The sequence below is a fragment of the Triturus cristatus genome, chromosome 2_1, assembly GCF_964204655.1.
Source record: "Triturus cristatus chromosome 2_1, aTriCri1.1, whole genome shotgun sequence".
In the NCBI taxonomy this organism is placed as follows: domain Eukaryota; kingdom Metazoa; phylum Chordata; class Amphibia; order Caudata; family Salamandridae; genus Triturus; species Triturus cristatus.
The window spans coordinates 1,046,329,330-1,046,345,453 of NC_140581.1; the positions used below are offsets into that span (position 1 = coordinate 1,046,329,330).

The window sequence follows — 16,124 nt, forward strand, 5'->3', positions numbered from 1 at the left end:
ATGTTCATGTTATCCCGAAATTTATTATAAAAGAGTAGAAGAATAGGGAGGGGTCTGACATTCGGCGGTTACTATGACTGCACACCCTCTTTGACCCTACTGGCGATGACTGATGCTGGCACGACTTCTGGTCCTTTGGCGATCTTTGGGACTGTAACGTGCTGAGCAAAGGACTTTCTGACTTTGAGCTTTGGCCTGCTTTATTTGGACAATTTAATGGCTAATTCGATTATGCAGTGCCAAAAGAAATAGAGAAATCCAGATAGCCAGAATAGGTAAATATAATGTCCTGCGATTTGAATTGATTTATCTAGAAAATTCTAAACTTTTGATGAAACAAATGCCAATATTAAATTGGAACTAAAATCTTGATAAACAAATATTGATTAACAGAAATTATGAGTTTGTGGTTTTTAGTTAAAGAGAATAAAAGATTCTGAGTCTTAAAATTTGTTTTAGCTGGTTCTAAATCACCATCAACCAATCCAACGAATTGGTCCGTCGACCAAGTGGGTGGAGTGCCTCGATGTTTGAGATTAGGGATCTATAGGTTATGAATGTTAATGTATATTCTGTAAAATAACTTTTCTTCCCTTTAGGTTATAAGGTATTCCCCCACATGTCCAGCGCTTGAATCATTCATTCCTCCTGTGTGCAGACCTGTGAGAGAAACGTGCGAATGTTGGTGTTATGGGCCCCACCAATGAATGCGTGTGTAAATGAGTTAGTGTAATGACGGCTCTGTGAATAGGGAGGATTTATAAATTTCGCCCCCTCCCCCCTGGTTTTGAGCTGGATCACTCGCGCCGCTCCTTGGTCTGATCGCTGCGATTTAAATGCAAGCTGGAACCCAACAAAATTATATTGCGGAGCTATTTGGGGATTTCTTTATTTAGGAGAGTGTTTATTTCTGAGGGTGATGCTTATCCTAATGTTCATCGGTTGAGAGGGAAATAAGCTCAGGGAAAATATGTGTTATCTAAGAGTACCGCCTGGATGGAGCCCCTGAGACTTTATTTAGTCTCCAAGAAGCTGGATTAAAATTATTGTGGGGTATAAAGCAAGCTACCAACGGAGGTCGACATGCTCCTGCCAATGTAAGACCCTTTAATGAGGTGTGAGTAGCATTACTCAGGACTGGGTCGCCCTCTCTACTGTATAGTCAGATAAAAAAGGATGAACCTGCTTCTCAGGGTTGGTGAAAGAAGTCAGGTGCTGTCCTACTGGCAGAGGTGATTACTGATCTGTAGGAATATAACATGGTCAATTATCACAACCAATGTGAAACAGTCGTAATTTTGGGGGCCATACATAACAAAATTATAGATGGGTTTAAAATTAATTACGTGGTTGTTTTTAACTTCAGGGTTCCGAGTGACATCACAGACAACTCGAGCTTGGCTCCTGGTTTCTATTTCATGTCCCTTAGAACCCATCGGTGGAAAACATCCCCATAATTTACTATTACCCATCGAGAGAGAGAGATATATATATATATATATATAACTACATATTAATGCATGGGGCAGTGAATGAAGGCCGCCACCTAGGAAGATGTGCGGGTCCTGATTGCACATCTGATTGTATATGTAACTTGTTAGTGTGTACATCTCCTTATGTAACTTGGTTCTATTGTAAAGCAATCTGACCCCTTTGGGTAAAGTTTGCGCTACATAAAACTGCATTAAATAAATAAATAAAATGGTTAAGTGGGGTGACTGTAAAGAAGTGTGGCTTAAATTCCGGCAGAGCCGTTTGTTACTCCCAATTATACCCCATCAAGCCAGCGTTGCAGTGAAGGTAGCAGGATCAATGGTATAAAACTATGCCACAGTGCTCAGGCTGCAAGGTGGTTCTCCCTTGCCCTCCTCAGTGTAGCGTAAGTTTTCACTTGGAATAGGGGTCTAAACTTTCACTAAAATTCACAGCTCAACATCTCTTCAAGTGGCAACCTAAGCATGCGCATGTCCAGAAGACGTTTTAAAAACGCCATAGTTACGCACAGCGAGTGGCCCAAGTTTCAAGAACAGAATAAGGTCCAACCTGTGTGTAAATTTATCTATTGATCTTAGCTGAAAAGAAAAAAAAAATGTTTTTACAACAGACACAGAAGCATTTCCCCCCATTCAGCTTAAATCTCAGCAGTGCAGCACACACTGAATTCACAAAGGACTGTTAAAGCCGACTCTCTCCAGGACAGTGCCCAGTGACATGTTGGACATGAGGATGAGGTTCTGGTTGGACCGTCAAATGCCGCTGTCTCTGTGCAGTAGGACAGCTAACATTGCACACCATCCCCGGAGCGAAATTACACCTTTCCCGTAGATAATGTGAGCAGCTTCTGAAGATCACCCAACGGATGCCTGAAAGCAAGGGTTTGCCGGCCTATGACGACTGGGTGTGCTTTTAACTCGCTCAAAAAGTGGTGCTGAGAAGTGCCAGATGATGCAATTAATTGTAAGCTATGGGGAGAGGTGCTGAATGCCTCGGATACCTGCCAACAAATACGGTTCCGGGAGTTTCCTGATTTTTCTAACACAGTACTGGCAGTGTTTCTGTCACCTGATAGGGTAAGGGCTTGTCAGTCACTGCTGACGAAGTGCAAAGGACACCAGGCAGAATAACACTGAAAATCGTCTTCCCTACTGTCCAATTACTTTTAGGTACCCACCAATCATTTAGTCCTTATACATCACCTTGTCACTACTGTGCCTGGTCGTGCCTTGTTGACAAACTACATTTGCACAGACACCATAAATAGTTGATGGTTCACTACTTAATAGAACGGGGGGGGGGGGGGGGGAAGAGAGACTCTGAAACCCCGCTAGTTACCTGCAGAGTAACTAAGTAGCTGCACTGCAGGGGGAGTTTCAATGGCCTTAGCAATGGGCAGCGAAAGGCCCTGCTAGTCTCTGGCGCCAGCGGCGCTCTGCGAGCTGGTGCTCGGCAGTACAGTATGGAAATACCGCCGTCAGTGCTTTAATACGTCAAGGCCTGTGGAGCTTGGTAGAATGGCAATATAATCAGCCAAACGTAGAATTTCTGGGCGCTCCTATCTCGCAGGGCAATGCAACTGGCTAGCTCCTGCTGGTGACAATCGCCAAAGGCTCGCATTTCTAACAAGCTTTATAACCCAGCAGCAACGTCTGGTTTGGAGCAGTGCCCTAGATCCAGCACATAGTGGTTCTCTAGTGCCAAGTACTCTGATTTTATATGCCTCGCGGACTGTAACTAAAAGTACCAGGGGCTCGCTCAGAGTTGGCAGGGAGAAGCGGTCACACGGGTAGTGTGGTTCGAGGCTGGCCCATGCAGCCACGGGCAGAGCCAAAGCGACTGACCCGACCAAGGTACGAGATGGACTTGACGGATTCGCTAATCCCTATGGCCCCTTTCAGCCCTCCCCACGCCCGTACTGCGAGAAGGACGCATACCCTTTGTTGACAGCACCGGCAAAGCCTCCTCTGTCCCCTGCGCTCACCCCTGTTGCTACCTCGGCTAGGCGGCTGCTGTCCTCCACCTCCGTCTCCTGTGAGTCCCCGCTCCTGCGTGGCCGGGCGTCTCCCTCCTCCTCCGCTCCTGATGACAACAAACAAGGAAGTGCGGCTGCAGCGCCTCCAGTGCGGCCCTCCCTGACAGGGACCAATTGGGGCGGGGCGGGGCGGGGCTGTGCAGGAGGGGCTGCGAGGCAGACGTGGGAGGAGAACAAGCAGGGCTGTGACGCGATGGCGCGCCCACTGTGGCCCCACTCTCCTAGCCACGCGGGGGGCGTGGTTTGCTTCTGACGTCTCGCCAAGGACAGGCAGCGCCTCGATCTCCGTAAAAGGATACGCACCTTTGGGCGTCCCTAACAACGACCCTACGCGGCCTGGCAAGCGGTGACGTCATATCCCGAGCGTGTTCTCTCCATGGCTCTCGCCAGTTATCCTTAGAAGCGCCTCGGCCGACTCCAGCGAAGAGTAACTGACAGGAGACGCTACTGAAGAAGCCCGTCTAACTTCTTCCAGGTCTTTTTCGGCACTGCTCTCAGCCCTGTAGCTTTCTATGGTAGCCTAATGCATTCTGGGTGTTGTAGTCTCGTTTTTGCTGAAATTGAACTGATGCCACTGAAGTTGTGTACATCTTGTTCAAGTTAACTTTTATTCAGCCAGTATCTAATTTGCAGACAGAAGTTAGCGACTTGCTTGGACAGCATCTTATTCGTAGTCTTTGATATTCGCATTTTATTAGGCCATAGACAGCATCTTATTCGTAGTCTATGATATTCGCATTTTATTAGGCCATCTAATTTGCACGCAAAATATTATATAAAAACATTCCATTCTTTGAACATTAAACAATCCAGACCACTATATTGTATTGGGTATTACTTTGCAATACTATGAGTATGTTGTTTTTCAATGAAAACACATACCACTATTACATCTGTGACTGAGCAAGGTTTTCTATATCTTAGTCTTCGGGTGTAATCATTAAATAATCCCCCAACTTATCCTATGGACGTTTTCGTTGGCAAGGAGAAGTGAAAAGGAACAATATTCATCATTGAGCCCATAGTAATAAAATTATGAAAGGCTTTTAGTACCGTCCATAAAGCCAGCTTGTGTGAGTTAAAGGGTTTTAGTTTCAATTCTTTAATTTTCCATTATTTGTTCAAATATATCATGTGTTAAATATTAGGATTAAAAGTTAATATAATCCAATCCTTGGTATTGCACTATAAGGAAAAATACAATTTTGGTTAAAATCACAGTTAATATTGTAATAATCAGCAAGTGCGTTCTATAAAGGAAATTCCAATCTAAAGTGAATTGGAATAAAATAGAATAAGGTGTCAGTTCAGATACCCAATAAAGAGTTCTGATGGTAATAAGTAATCTTCCCTTCTTCTCGCGTGCACAATGGTCTATAGAGGCTAGTCCTTGAAACGATACATCATTCGTATTGTGCGTAAGACAATCCTTCCCATGAATCATCCTTCCTATTTTCTCCTCTTCTCCCTATGAGCACGTCACTATCAGTTGTCTAATACAAAACAAATGCCTAGTCACTAACAGCAGGCTTCTGGAAAATTTCAATATCTGCAGCAAAATAGAAAAACATTTTGTGCAAACAATTATTCAACGTTAACCCCTTCAGTGCCCGCCCCTTTCCCCGCACTGTGCCGGCCGTTGCATTAGCGGGCGGGGTCTATGACGAGCTGGACTCGTCATGGGCACAGCGCTACCGCGGCCCATGACGAGTCCAGCTCGTCATGGGCACTGAAGAGGTTAAAAACAGACCTTCCAATGTTAATGTGAACTCTTAATTAATATGGCATCAAAAGATAGACTAAGTTAAATAAGGACTTGTTTACTTCACTTGTAGACTTAGAACATCTAAGAGGCTCAATACAATGGCGGCCGGACAAGCGTCTGACCGCCATCGCATGAGGATTGAGACTGCCCGACAAGTAGTCAGATGTCCGCATGCCATATTTTGATAAGACTGTTGTGTAGGTGGTTGGAAACTGCCTTTTTATACTGTGGCTTGTGCTGTGGCCCAGTAACACGCTGCAGCACAAGCCGCAGTAGAAATAGTAGTTTTTCTAACATCCATGCACCGTGTGCTAGGCACCACATAGTGCATGGATGTTTGGGGGGGCACCACATGTGCCTCCCTGGCCACTTAGCAGTGGTCCACAGGGGACGGGGGGGCTGCTTGGGATCCCCAAACTCCCTTTCTGTCTGCCTTTCCATTGTGATCCTGACGGCAGTGATTTTCACACTAGGGATCTAAGGATTGCCCCTACCAGCTGCGGACTAATCCCACCATTACATGAATTCACACTCAGGTACGCCTAGTCTTATGATACAAAAAAAGGGCTAGAGGCTAGTACACTGCCTGAAACTATCCCCTATAAAAATAATAAGTAAGTGTGCGATGCAATTAAATTGTTTACATAGAAGGAACCTTTTTAAGGACAAGAACCCTCACTCACCCTAGGGTGACATGCTTCGTCATTGGGGCCTCTCCTCACACCCAAAAGACTGAGGTCCTCAATAAAGATTTGTGTTTTGTGCCCACACACTTTGGTGATGATTTCACCACACATTGAATAGTCCCAATTTTTTCAGAAAATCTGACAGTCATTCTTCTTTGACAAGACAAATAAAGACCATGCTGACCGCAATGTCAACATGGACTAAGGAACAAATCTACTTTTAATCCACCATTGCACTTAGTCCCAACAGAAGTGTCCACTTACGAGAAAGCTGTCATCAAGGATTTTGAACAACAAAAACCCAATGCAAAACATCCCTTTTGTAATATCACTAAGGCTCAAAGAGATTGTTTCAAAGACCTGTGATCTAACCAGACAATAATTATCAAACCAGCGGACAAGGCCGGAGCCATAGGGATTATGGATCGATCAGATTACTATCAGGAATGCCTTTGTCAACTGGATGACCATCTGTATTACCAACGAATATAAAATGACCCTACTCAGAGACTACAGAAAACTATCAATACTCTAGTGGAAAGAGGGAAGGAAGCAGGTTGGATCACCAGGAGTGAATCAGAATTTTTACAACCCACCCACCCCAAAGTTCCGTATTTTTATATACTCCCAAAGAGTCACAAACCCACAAGACTGCCCCCTGGAAAACCAATAGTCTCTGGAATTGGCTCACTTCTGAAGCTTTTATCACAGTTTGTGAACTGGTTCTTACGACTTTTGGTGTCACAGATGCCATTTTACATTAAGGCTACTAAACACGTTCTTAATGCGTTGACAGACATGGCATTCGACCCTAAACGACATCTACTTGTCTCCTATGATGTAGAATCTCTATACACTAATATCCCGCAGGACGATACCTTGAAGACTATCAGAGTTACTTGACTTCAGAACACAAGCAAATATGACGCCTACCTTGTTAATATTGGAGTGTGCAGTCATCGCAATGAAAGATAATTTTTTCCAAGACCACCTGTATTGGCAAATGAACGGCACTTCCATGGGAAGTACTTTTTCCCCTAGCATGGCAAATCTGTACATGCACAATTTTGAGACAACCTGCATCTATCCTCCACACAATCCATTTATTGGGAACCTGAAAATTTGGAAGAGGTATATAGATGAAATTTTGGTTATCTGGGAAGGCAATACAGAAACACTCCATGCCTTTTAAGAGTGGTTAAACACCAGGAATCCCAATCTTAGATTTACTTGTGAATATAGTAATGAGTCCCTACCTTTTCTAGAACTTCTGCTATATCCCAAAGATGGAGGAATCCACTCAGAACTCTACACAAAACCTATGGCCAGAAATTCCCTCCTTAGCTTTAACAGCTTCCACCCACGTGCACTAAGAGATAAGCTGCCTGTAGGGCAATTTCTGAGACTTAGGAGGAACTGTACTGAATTGATTAAATTCAAAGAACATGCAGCTACACTCAAAACCAATTTATCACAAAGAGCATATCCAGATGATCACATTAATAGAGCTGCTAAGCGGGCAAGAACTAACAATAGGGAGGCCCTCCTAGAGACACACCCTAAACACCAAGAAGAGTGACTAGTATGTGTGGGTACCAATAGTCACCTGACCAATGCAGTCAAGAGAATTGTGACAACAAATTGGCCCATCTTGAATACAGGAGAAAAGAATCTAAAGAAACTGCTTTTTGCGCACAAATGCAGTAAGAATATCAAAGACGTAGTGGTTCACACAAGACCACGCACGGAGCAGATCCAATTGAAACAGAACACACTGTGGTCTTTACCACTAGTCAGGGGGCATTTCCCATGTGGTTCATGTTCAGTATACCCATACACAATAACGACATCGCAAATTGATCTGGACATACGGACACCATGGGAACTTTCCAAACACACAAACTGCAACATAGAAGGGGTAATTTACTTGTTGAGATGCCCATGCAGATTAAACAACATTGGGATGATGACACAGAAGGTCCGTACCAGGATAGTTAGACACCGCAGCTCTCTGTGGTCTATGAAGAATAATACAAAACTGACTAGGCTCTTTCGGGAGCATGCCCACACTGAAAATGACATCACCTGGATAATACTGGACAAGCCCAATTATTCGCCGACTATGGGAACCTTGGAATCAGTTCTTTTTTACAGAGAACAATGTTGGGTGTTCAGGCTAAAGAGTGATAGTCAAGGGTTGAATGATGCTATACCCTGGACGAGCCTAGGACACTAATGTATTGACTTGCCAGCCTGTATATACCACTCGCCTTCTCTGCTTCCTTACAGAAGCTTTGGGGGAGTTTAGTTTAATTTTACTGCTGATGTGTGAACAATTCTGTGATTGAGTCACCTATGCCAGTCCCCAGTGACTGGCATGATAGGGCTTCTCATTCACACTAAATAAATATTGTTTGAAGACACTACACTGTTTGTTGTTGCCCTTTACTCGTTCACCTGTACTGATAATACCTAATACACACCTTTGGGGCTGCCGGTAGATAACACAAGCACCTTTGGGTATGACACCTGCCCTTGAGCTCGGTTGATTGCAATTACGCCCAATGCGCATTATGCATCACAATATGTTTTTTGTTTTTGACAAAAAATAACCCTTTACCCTGGGACTCCACTCCTGAATCTGCGGAGATAGTACAACCTTAGGACATTCCATTTTCATGCAAGCGATTCCACAGCGCTTTTTATTTAAAACACAGTGGATTTCATGCTGACTACATTTCCCATCTACAAGTTGACGCCCTTGACGCGTACCACGTGATTGCGACGCACACCGTCCAGTGCCTTCACATATGCCAGACGGTACGGATTGGCTTCACCCTCGCCGGGACTCGTGAGAGGACTGAAGCACCATTTTACGGGTAAGAACAGGTTTGCTAGACCCACCATGCGTTTGAGGCAAAGCGCTCAGCACTGGCTTGTTATTATTCTGTTACCCGCTCAAGAGGAGCAGGGTTTCTTTGTAAATAGGTTTTCTCGTGTTCAGGAACTTGTTCTTAAGCGCTAGAAATTATGCTAGCGCAACCATGCTGTGTCCATAGCAGTGTGGCGAGTCACTTCCTGATTTAACACAAGGAGGTGTGTACTGCATCTAATTTTATTTTATTTTTTATATTTTTTTCAAGTCTTTGTGAGTATGACTCACTTCACGGATGATTCTAATTTGGACAGGTGGGTCGCATTCTTCTTGCGAATTGATCGTCATTAACATCATGTAGGGTTTTTCTTTAATGGACATTAGGTGCTATTACTCAGAGGAGCAGGTTTAGCCTAAATATTTATACATGATGTAACGCTTACCAAGACTCTAGACATAACGTTAGCTCCCACATGTTGGGGCCACTACTATAGGGTGAGCCAATTCATAATGAAGCGTAATGAGATGAATTTTGCATTGTGCTTGATAAATCCTTGTGAGAACCAACCTTTTACGTACAATATGGGTAGGGGAGACGTATTGTTTCACTGATTTACGGTCTGTCGTGTATCTTAATGCTGCAACGAGCAGCTTGAGTGTTCATTGAAAGACACAAGGTAAAGCATCTGCTCATCATGCTAGCTGTCATGTATTTGCATTAATTGGTGGTGGATATCTGTTGCCACACATAAACTACAGAGGATATATGCTGGGTCCTACTGTTTGTTATGGTTTCCTTTTCAGTTAATGTTAATGTTAATGTTACTGGGTATTTGTAAAGCGCACGGTTACTCCCAGGAGTGTCCCGGCGCTAGCAACAAAAGGGACCCGTGGCAGAAACACAACTGTGGCGTCTCAGAGCCGCAGATCATGCAAACAACCATGTTTTAAGCTTGTGACGGAAACCCAAAAGATCCTCCTCCCGACGCAACTCAAGCGGTAAGTTGTTCCAAAGCCCGGAGGCCACCACCTGGAAGGAGCGACCACCCAGACGGGAGCGAGAGAACCTTGGGATCCGTGACAAACATGAGGTTAAGGACCGTAGGTTACGAGATGGAACATAGAGCTGGCATCTATTTCTCAAATACGGAGCCCCAATGTTCTGGAATGCCTTGAAAGCCAATACTAGGGCCTTAAAAATCACCCTATTGCGTACTGGGAGCCAGTGTAGAGATCTGAGATATGGGGTCATATGAGTCCTGAAATCAACCATAAGTATGGCTCTAGCTGCAGCATTCTGAACCACCTGAAGGCGGCTAATCAGATAGTCTGGCAGGCCAAGATAGAGGACGTTAACATAGTCAAGACGTGACAGTATCAAAGCTTGCACAACTATCTTCCTATGGGAAGCTGAAAGTAAGGGAAGAAAGTTGCGCATCATCCTCAGGAGGCCAAAACAGGTGCCAACCACCGACTGGACCTGGGATTTCATGGACATATCTTTATCCAGTTTGACCCCTAAATTTTTAACCGTGGTGGCCAAGGTGGAGGGAAGAGACATATTGGATGGCCACCATTCTCGCCATTCATCCCCAGGGTTACAGCCAAAGAAAATAATTTCAGATTTTTCAGAGTTGCAGAGAAGTTGGTTCTGATTAAACCATCCAAATACTGCGGATAGGCAAAGATTTATCATCTTCCCATCAAGAACTTCGCCCTTACCGCAGGTAAACAATAGTTGTGTATCGTCGGCGTAGGAAATAATCCTAATGCCGAAAGGTTCAACCAGTGAAGCCAAAGGGGCCATGAACACATTGAACAAAGTCGGGCTCAAAATGGATCCCTGAGGGACACCCATATTCATAGTTCGAATAGGTGCCGCAAAAGGGGGGGACCAGACTGTTTGCTGACGGTTTACAAAGTACGACCGGAACCACTGCAGGACAGTGCCGCCGATACCGTAACCCCGAAGGCAATCAAGAAGAAGGTCATGCGGGACGGTATCGAAAGCCGCAGACAGGTCGAGCAGTATGAAAACTGCCTTCCCACCTTTGTCCAATGTGGACTTAATGGATTCAGATATCTCAAGGAGAGCTGTTTCAGTGCTAAAATTAGCACGGAACCCAGATTGGCTCGGATGTAAGATGCCACTGGATTCAACAAACTCCCCCACGACCTGATTCACAAATTTCTCCAGAGCCTTAGAGAAAACCGGGAGCAGCGAGATAGGTCTATAATTGCTTGCTATCGAGGGGTCAGCAGATTGTTTTTTTAAAAGTGGGAGAATTTTCCCATGTTTCCAGCTATCAGGGACCGTCACTTCAGTAAGTGATAGGTTCAGACCCTTATTAACAACCGGATTTATCACCTTGGCAATAGATGCGAGGACCTTCGCCGGACAGGGATCAGCAGGAGAACCTGATTTGAGAGAGCACAGGATTTTTAGAGAATGATCTAAGGCGATCGTAGGGAAATGCAGCAGACATCTCTCGGCCTTAGGTGGCAGAAATAAGGTCTTCTCTGAGTTGACCAGGGGACCTGAAGATACAGCTCCAAAAGAAGCTTGTATTGAGGAGATTTTCATAAAGAAATATTGTGCTATACTCTCTGTAGGAATAAAAGGACTCTTTATTGCACAGGGGGCCGTAAAATCTTTAACAATTTTAAAAAGCTCTTTACTTTTATTGCCTGCCTTCTCAACTTTTACATTTCGGAAGTTCTTTTTTTCCAGGCGAACTTTGGTATAATATGCTTTTAATGTCGCCTAATACGTTTGTTTAGCCATAGAATTAAAATCCTTCTCCCAGATTCTCTCTAAGCATTTACAAAGGCTCCTGCTCTTCCTGAGAGCCTCCGTAAACCAGGGAGCGGATGCTCTGCCTCCACTTGCCACACAGAGTTTAGGAGGGGCAAGCTTATTTACACAAGATTCCAACCAGCTCTCTAAAGCGAGAGCATCATGCGTAAGGCTGTCCTTAAAGCAAAGCGGATGTGCCTTAAGAAAAACTCCTAGGGCCGCCGAAGTCATTAGGTTGAAAGATCTAAAACTACTGGTATGCTCCATATAATGCTTAGGAGACTGGACAAGTGTTTTCTTTAATTTAAAAGTAAGTAAATAGTGATCAGACCATACTAGAGGACGGGGCAGAGCCATTTCAATCTTGTCAGTGGGGCACTCCTGGATGTACCCAGTGGCTTGAGGGTGGATATCACTCACTCTTTGAGGCAGTAAGGTATTCATCATAAAACATAGTATATGACTGTAAAGTTAACCACTTTTAATGAGTATTTGTGTGGTTGCTAAGCATTGTTAGATTTTGAGAACATGTTTTTGACAACGATCATTATTTCTACATACATAGTTAAGCACCCTTTTACCTTAGCAAACGTTGTGTGATCGTGAAATGTTTAATTTTTGTGTTCTCTTCTTTCTTTTACCTTTCTAGAACGACGGTGGACCTGCTACATATTCGGGCCACCATTGTGGCCCTCTTGACCCTTGACAGGCCACTGCAAATAATATTTTTTTGCACTATGTAAGCACTTTGAACAGAGTGACTAATCAATTAGGGTCCTGATAAATGCCCTGGAACCCCTTTTGCGGTCCGTTAGTGGGCAGAAACATGTTGACCACCGAGAGGGGTATATTTGGTTTATAACCCCAGTCCTCCTTTTAACTCTACCCCTTTGGACCTACAGAATAAAGTTATTTTGGCTCTCTGGAGTTAGTTTTTCAAACACCACACATTATATTTTCACTAGCACTCTGTCTCTCACTGACTCTATGTACATCGCGCATCAGAACTCCTCTGCTCCTCCCACTTTGGGAGTTGTAGCCCAGACCATGGTCCTTGCAGTCCAGGTGTGAGGAGGGGACCCAATGATGAAGCATGTCACCCTTGGGTGAGTGAGGGTTCTCGTCCTTAAAAAGGTTCCTTCTATGTAAAGAATTTCATTGCATCACACGCATGCCTACTATTTTTATAGGTTATAGTTTCAGGCAGTGTAAGACCAGGCGTACTTGAGTGTGAATTAATATCCTGACGGCAGTGCCTGAGCAGGCATCGCCTCCATACAGGATCACGATTCAGACTGCCGCCCCATCAGGATCCATAGATCCTCTTGGAGGAGGCGGTCTGTCCCCCAACAGTCAGGGGTGTGACCACCTACAGCGTAATGCGCCGGTCAGCCCAAAGGGCTGTCCATCAGTGGGACTGCCACCGATGGCCTGTTGGTGGCGGTCTCACCGGCATCGTAATATGCCCCTAATTATGATTACCTACTGCAAACTTGCTTTTATCAGGTGCATAGTATTTAAACTTACATTTGCAAACTGCAATTTAAAATGTGTTTTTATTTGGAAATTATCTGTCTAATGCATCTATTAGGATTTAGTCTATGCCAAATAACATCACCAAAATGGGACAAATATGCCACCCCCATAATTCACATTGATCTTAATAAATGGAGCTCCCCAAAACGAATTAATAAGCTTAACCAACATTCTCCCAATGGACTGGTCAGACCACCATATAAATCTGTTTTACATCAACCAAGTGACAGCACCTCCTATCCGATCCCAGAAAACCCACCAATGGTGTAGAAATCTCAATCTGATCCATTTAGCTGACCTGTAAAACAAAATGACATCCCTACTCCCGCTTACCACAGTTAACCTCAATACTGATGAGCTCACAACCCTCTACAAATCGACGATGAAAACTGGCCTGGACCAACTAGCCCCTGAAACTAAAACAGGTCCATGACACCCCCTCAAGATCCTGGTTCAACAAAGACCTTAACTCTGAAAGAAGACAAGTAAGAGCTGCTGAAAGACTCTGAAGAACTAACTCATCCACAACACATCCCCACCAGCTCGGAAGAGAACATAGGAATTGAAAAAAAATCCTAAAAGAGTAAGCCACTTTCTTTCGTAATGCCCTAGACCTGTGGTACTCATAGTACGGCCAGCAGCCTAACAGCGGATTCTTGGCGTCCTGCGGACCTTGCAGGTAATGTACCAATGTTTTTTAAAAAGAGTGTCAGTAAACACTAAAGAGGATCGCAGGAGCACGCGTGATAGCAGATTCACTACGTGTGCTCCAGCGGCCCTCTTCTGTGTTTACTGACCGCCACTGACGCCACGCATGTCACTGGCGGAAAGCAAAGGTCCTTTAAAAGTTAGCTATTGTGCTTTCACAGCTGACTTTTGGGAGGTCTTTTGACAAGCTTCCTGCTTCCTTTGTTGCAGATGATGTCTCCGCCCGCAGATTGGTGCTCTTCTCCGCCCGCATCTTTTTATTAGCGTGTATCACTGTGAGTAATGCTTTTATCAACGGAAGATAAACAGTGCAACAACCTGTTGGCAACAGTTTGAATTTGAAACTTGTAAAATGACCGATTTACTTCTTCCTATGCTATTTGTTAATTAGCAAATTCATCACTTACACAAGGTGCACCATAAGCATATTTTCTCCAAAGCAACAATATAAAATGAAAATAACCATCATTAATTTAAAATACGTCTCTTCGAATTTTGACACTTTGCCCTTTACCTCAAGCACTCTTTCATGTCTTTTTCTTTGATTGCCAACATTTGGTTGTTTTTCAGTGATGAGTATTGCTATGTTTGATTTCATATTTAGTAAAACTCACATAGCTATACTTTTCAAGGTGTAAAGTTAATGGAAAGGAACTAGTGAACTGGGCATGCACATTACTAAAAACGTCACAGAAGGTGAGAATTGATCGTTCTTGAACTTGCTCATTGTAGTCTCCCTTCCTTGGACATTTTTGCTCCTGCAGAAGCAGATAAATGCTAAACTGATCCAAATTTCTGGCTGCTCACAGGTATTGGCGTGCTCTGTGGCCTAATGCTTCTGGGATTAGCTGTTGCTGCGTGCAAGAACGTCACAGGCACGACAGATGTAGAAGAGCCATGAGAGCTGAAGGATTTGTGAAATTTAAACTTTGTGTTGCTCCAAAAGCACGATTTACTAACATTACAAAGTTTTCAATTTTGAGAATGTGTGAAACTTCTACAAACTGTCAAGTTCCCCAGATGTATTCTTTATGAGCCAGATAATGGCCAGAAGATAGTAACTGCTGTTAAATGAATCCTATTGAGTATGCAAAATAGAAAATGTGTTTATAGCAACAAATATGAATTAATATGACGTAAAGCTGCATACGTTTGAGTTAATCATTTGAGCATAAGTTATTTCTTCTTCTATAAGCGCAACTATCTGCAGTATCTTGCAGCTGCTCACCAGACGCACTGGAAGCGGGCCTCCATGTGGGTTTTGTATCTACCAGGCCAACCACTGAAGAGGAAGGGGTGTGAGCGTCCTTTTCTGGACAAAACGTCTCAGCTCATCAGCCCGCACATAGAGAAGTAATGAAACAGAGTAATACTCACATTTATGACTGGCACTGATATAAACATGTAATTCATTTTTCGCAAGGTAAATTTTTCCCTGTCACTAAGGTAACAAGGATCCACCCTGTCAGAACCCTGTTCCTACAGCCACCTTCCAAGCAGGTGTTACTGGACCCAACTTTGGGGGCTGCGGTAAGTTTTTCACTTGTAGCCCAGGTGGGCTTTGGTCAGCTGTCCTCGATTTCCTCACAAACCAGGTCCTCAATGGCAGTGGTCGACAGGGTTTTTGATGTTCCGCTGATGCTAGAATCGTTTTTTGGTTCCGCCCGCAGGTGACGGGGGAAGGGGGGGGGGGGGGTCCCGGAGATCTTGTTGCTGTGCTCCTTGTAGCTTTGTAGTTAGATCTGTCTTTGAAATACAGCAATGTCTAGTAATGTTTTGAAAAGGGGGGATTTTTTCCACTTTAGCCCCACTCCCATGGGTGCAGCCCTCGGCCACAAACCACACTGTAATTTTAGCCCAGAGAGAAAGTTTGTGAGTACCCATGATTAAGCAAAAAACAAGCCAAAGAGCTTTTTAACATCATCAGACAACAAACCTATCAAAGAACCCCCCGCCTCAAAACTACACTGCGACAACATGGCCAGATTCTTCAATGACAAAATCACAATGATCGAGCTCTCCTTGGATTGTCACCCACGGGCTCACTCTAGCAACTCTTCCCCCAAAACGGAGGTAAACTCAACTCCAGGTCACTCTTCTATCCCAAAAACAGAGACCTCCTCCCCCAGCAACCACCAGTATCAACCAATGCCCTAGGTCCTCCTCAGCACCCAAGAGTTGGAAGGCTTTCAACCCACTCACTGAGAAGGATATCTCAATGGTGATTG

At 44.2% G+C, this 16,124-nt stretch overlaps 1 protein-coding gene and 1 long non-coding RNA gene across 5 annotated transcripts in view; one reads left to right on the plus strand and one right to left on the minus strand.

Annotated features, from left to right (window-relative positions):
* The window catches only part of HERC3 (HECT and RLD domain containing E3 ubiquitin protein ligase 3), a 517,835-nt gene extending 514,211 nt beyond the window's left edge, over nucleotides 1-3,624 (minus strand). For 2 of the 4 annotated variants that reach the window (XM_085635502.1, XM_085635530.1), the window contains exon 1: nucleotides 3,491-3,624. The gene's annotated coding sequence lies outside the window, so the exon portion shown is untranslated. Of the gene's footprint in view, nucleotides 1-3,431 lie in introns of all 4 variants that reach the window. The other 2 variants (XM_085635520.1, XM_085635511.1) reach the window with 2 other exon arrangements.
* Nucleotides 1-15,380, plus strand: part of LOC146866321 (uncharacterized) — a 95,682-nt gene extending 80,302 nt beyond the window's left edge. The window contains exons 2-5 of the long non-coding RNA XR_014976129.1: nucleotides 8,798-8,859; nucleotides 14,107-14,171; nucleotides 15,092-15,249; nucleotides 15,343-15,380. This is a non-coding gene — a long non-coding RNA (uncharacterized LOC146866321). The remainder of the gene's footprint in view (nucleotides 1-8,797; nucleotides 8,860-14,106; nucleotides 14,172-15,091; nucleotides 15,250-15,342) is intronic.
* The last annotated feature ends 744 nt before the right edge of the window (nucleotides 15,381-16,124 follow it).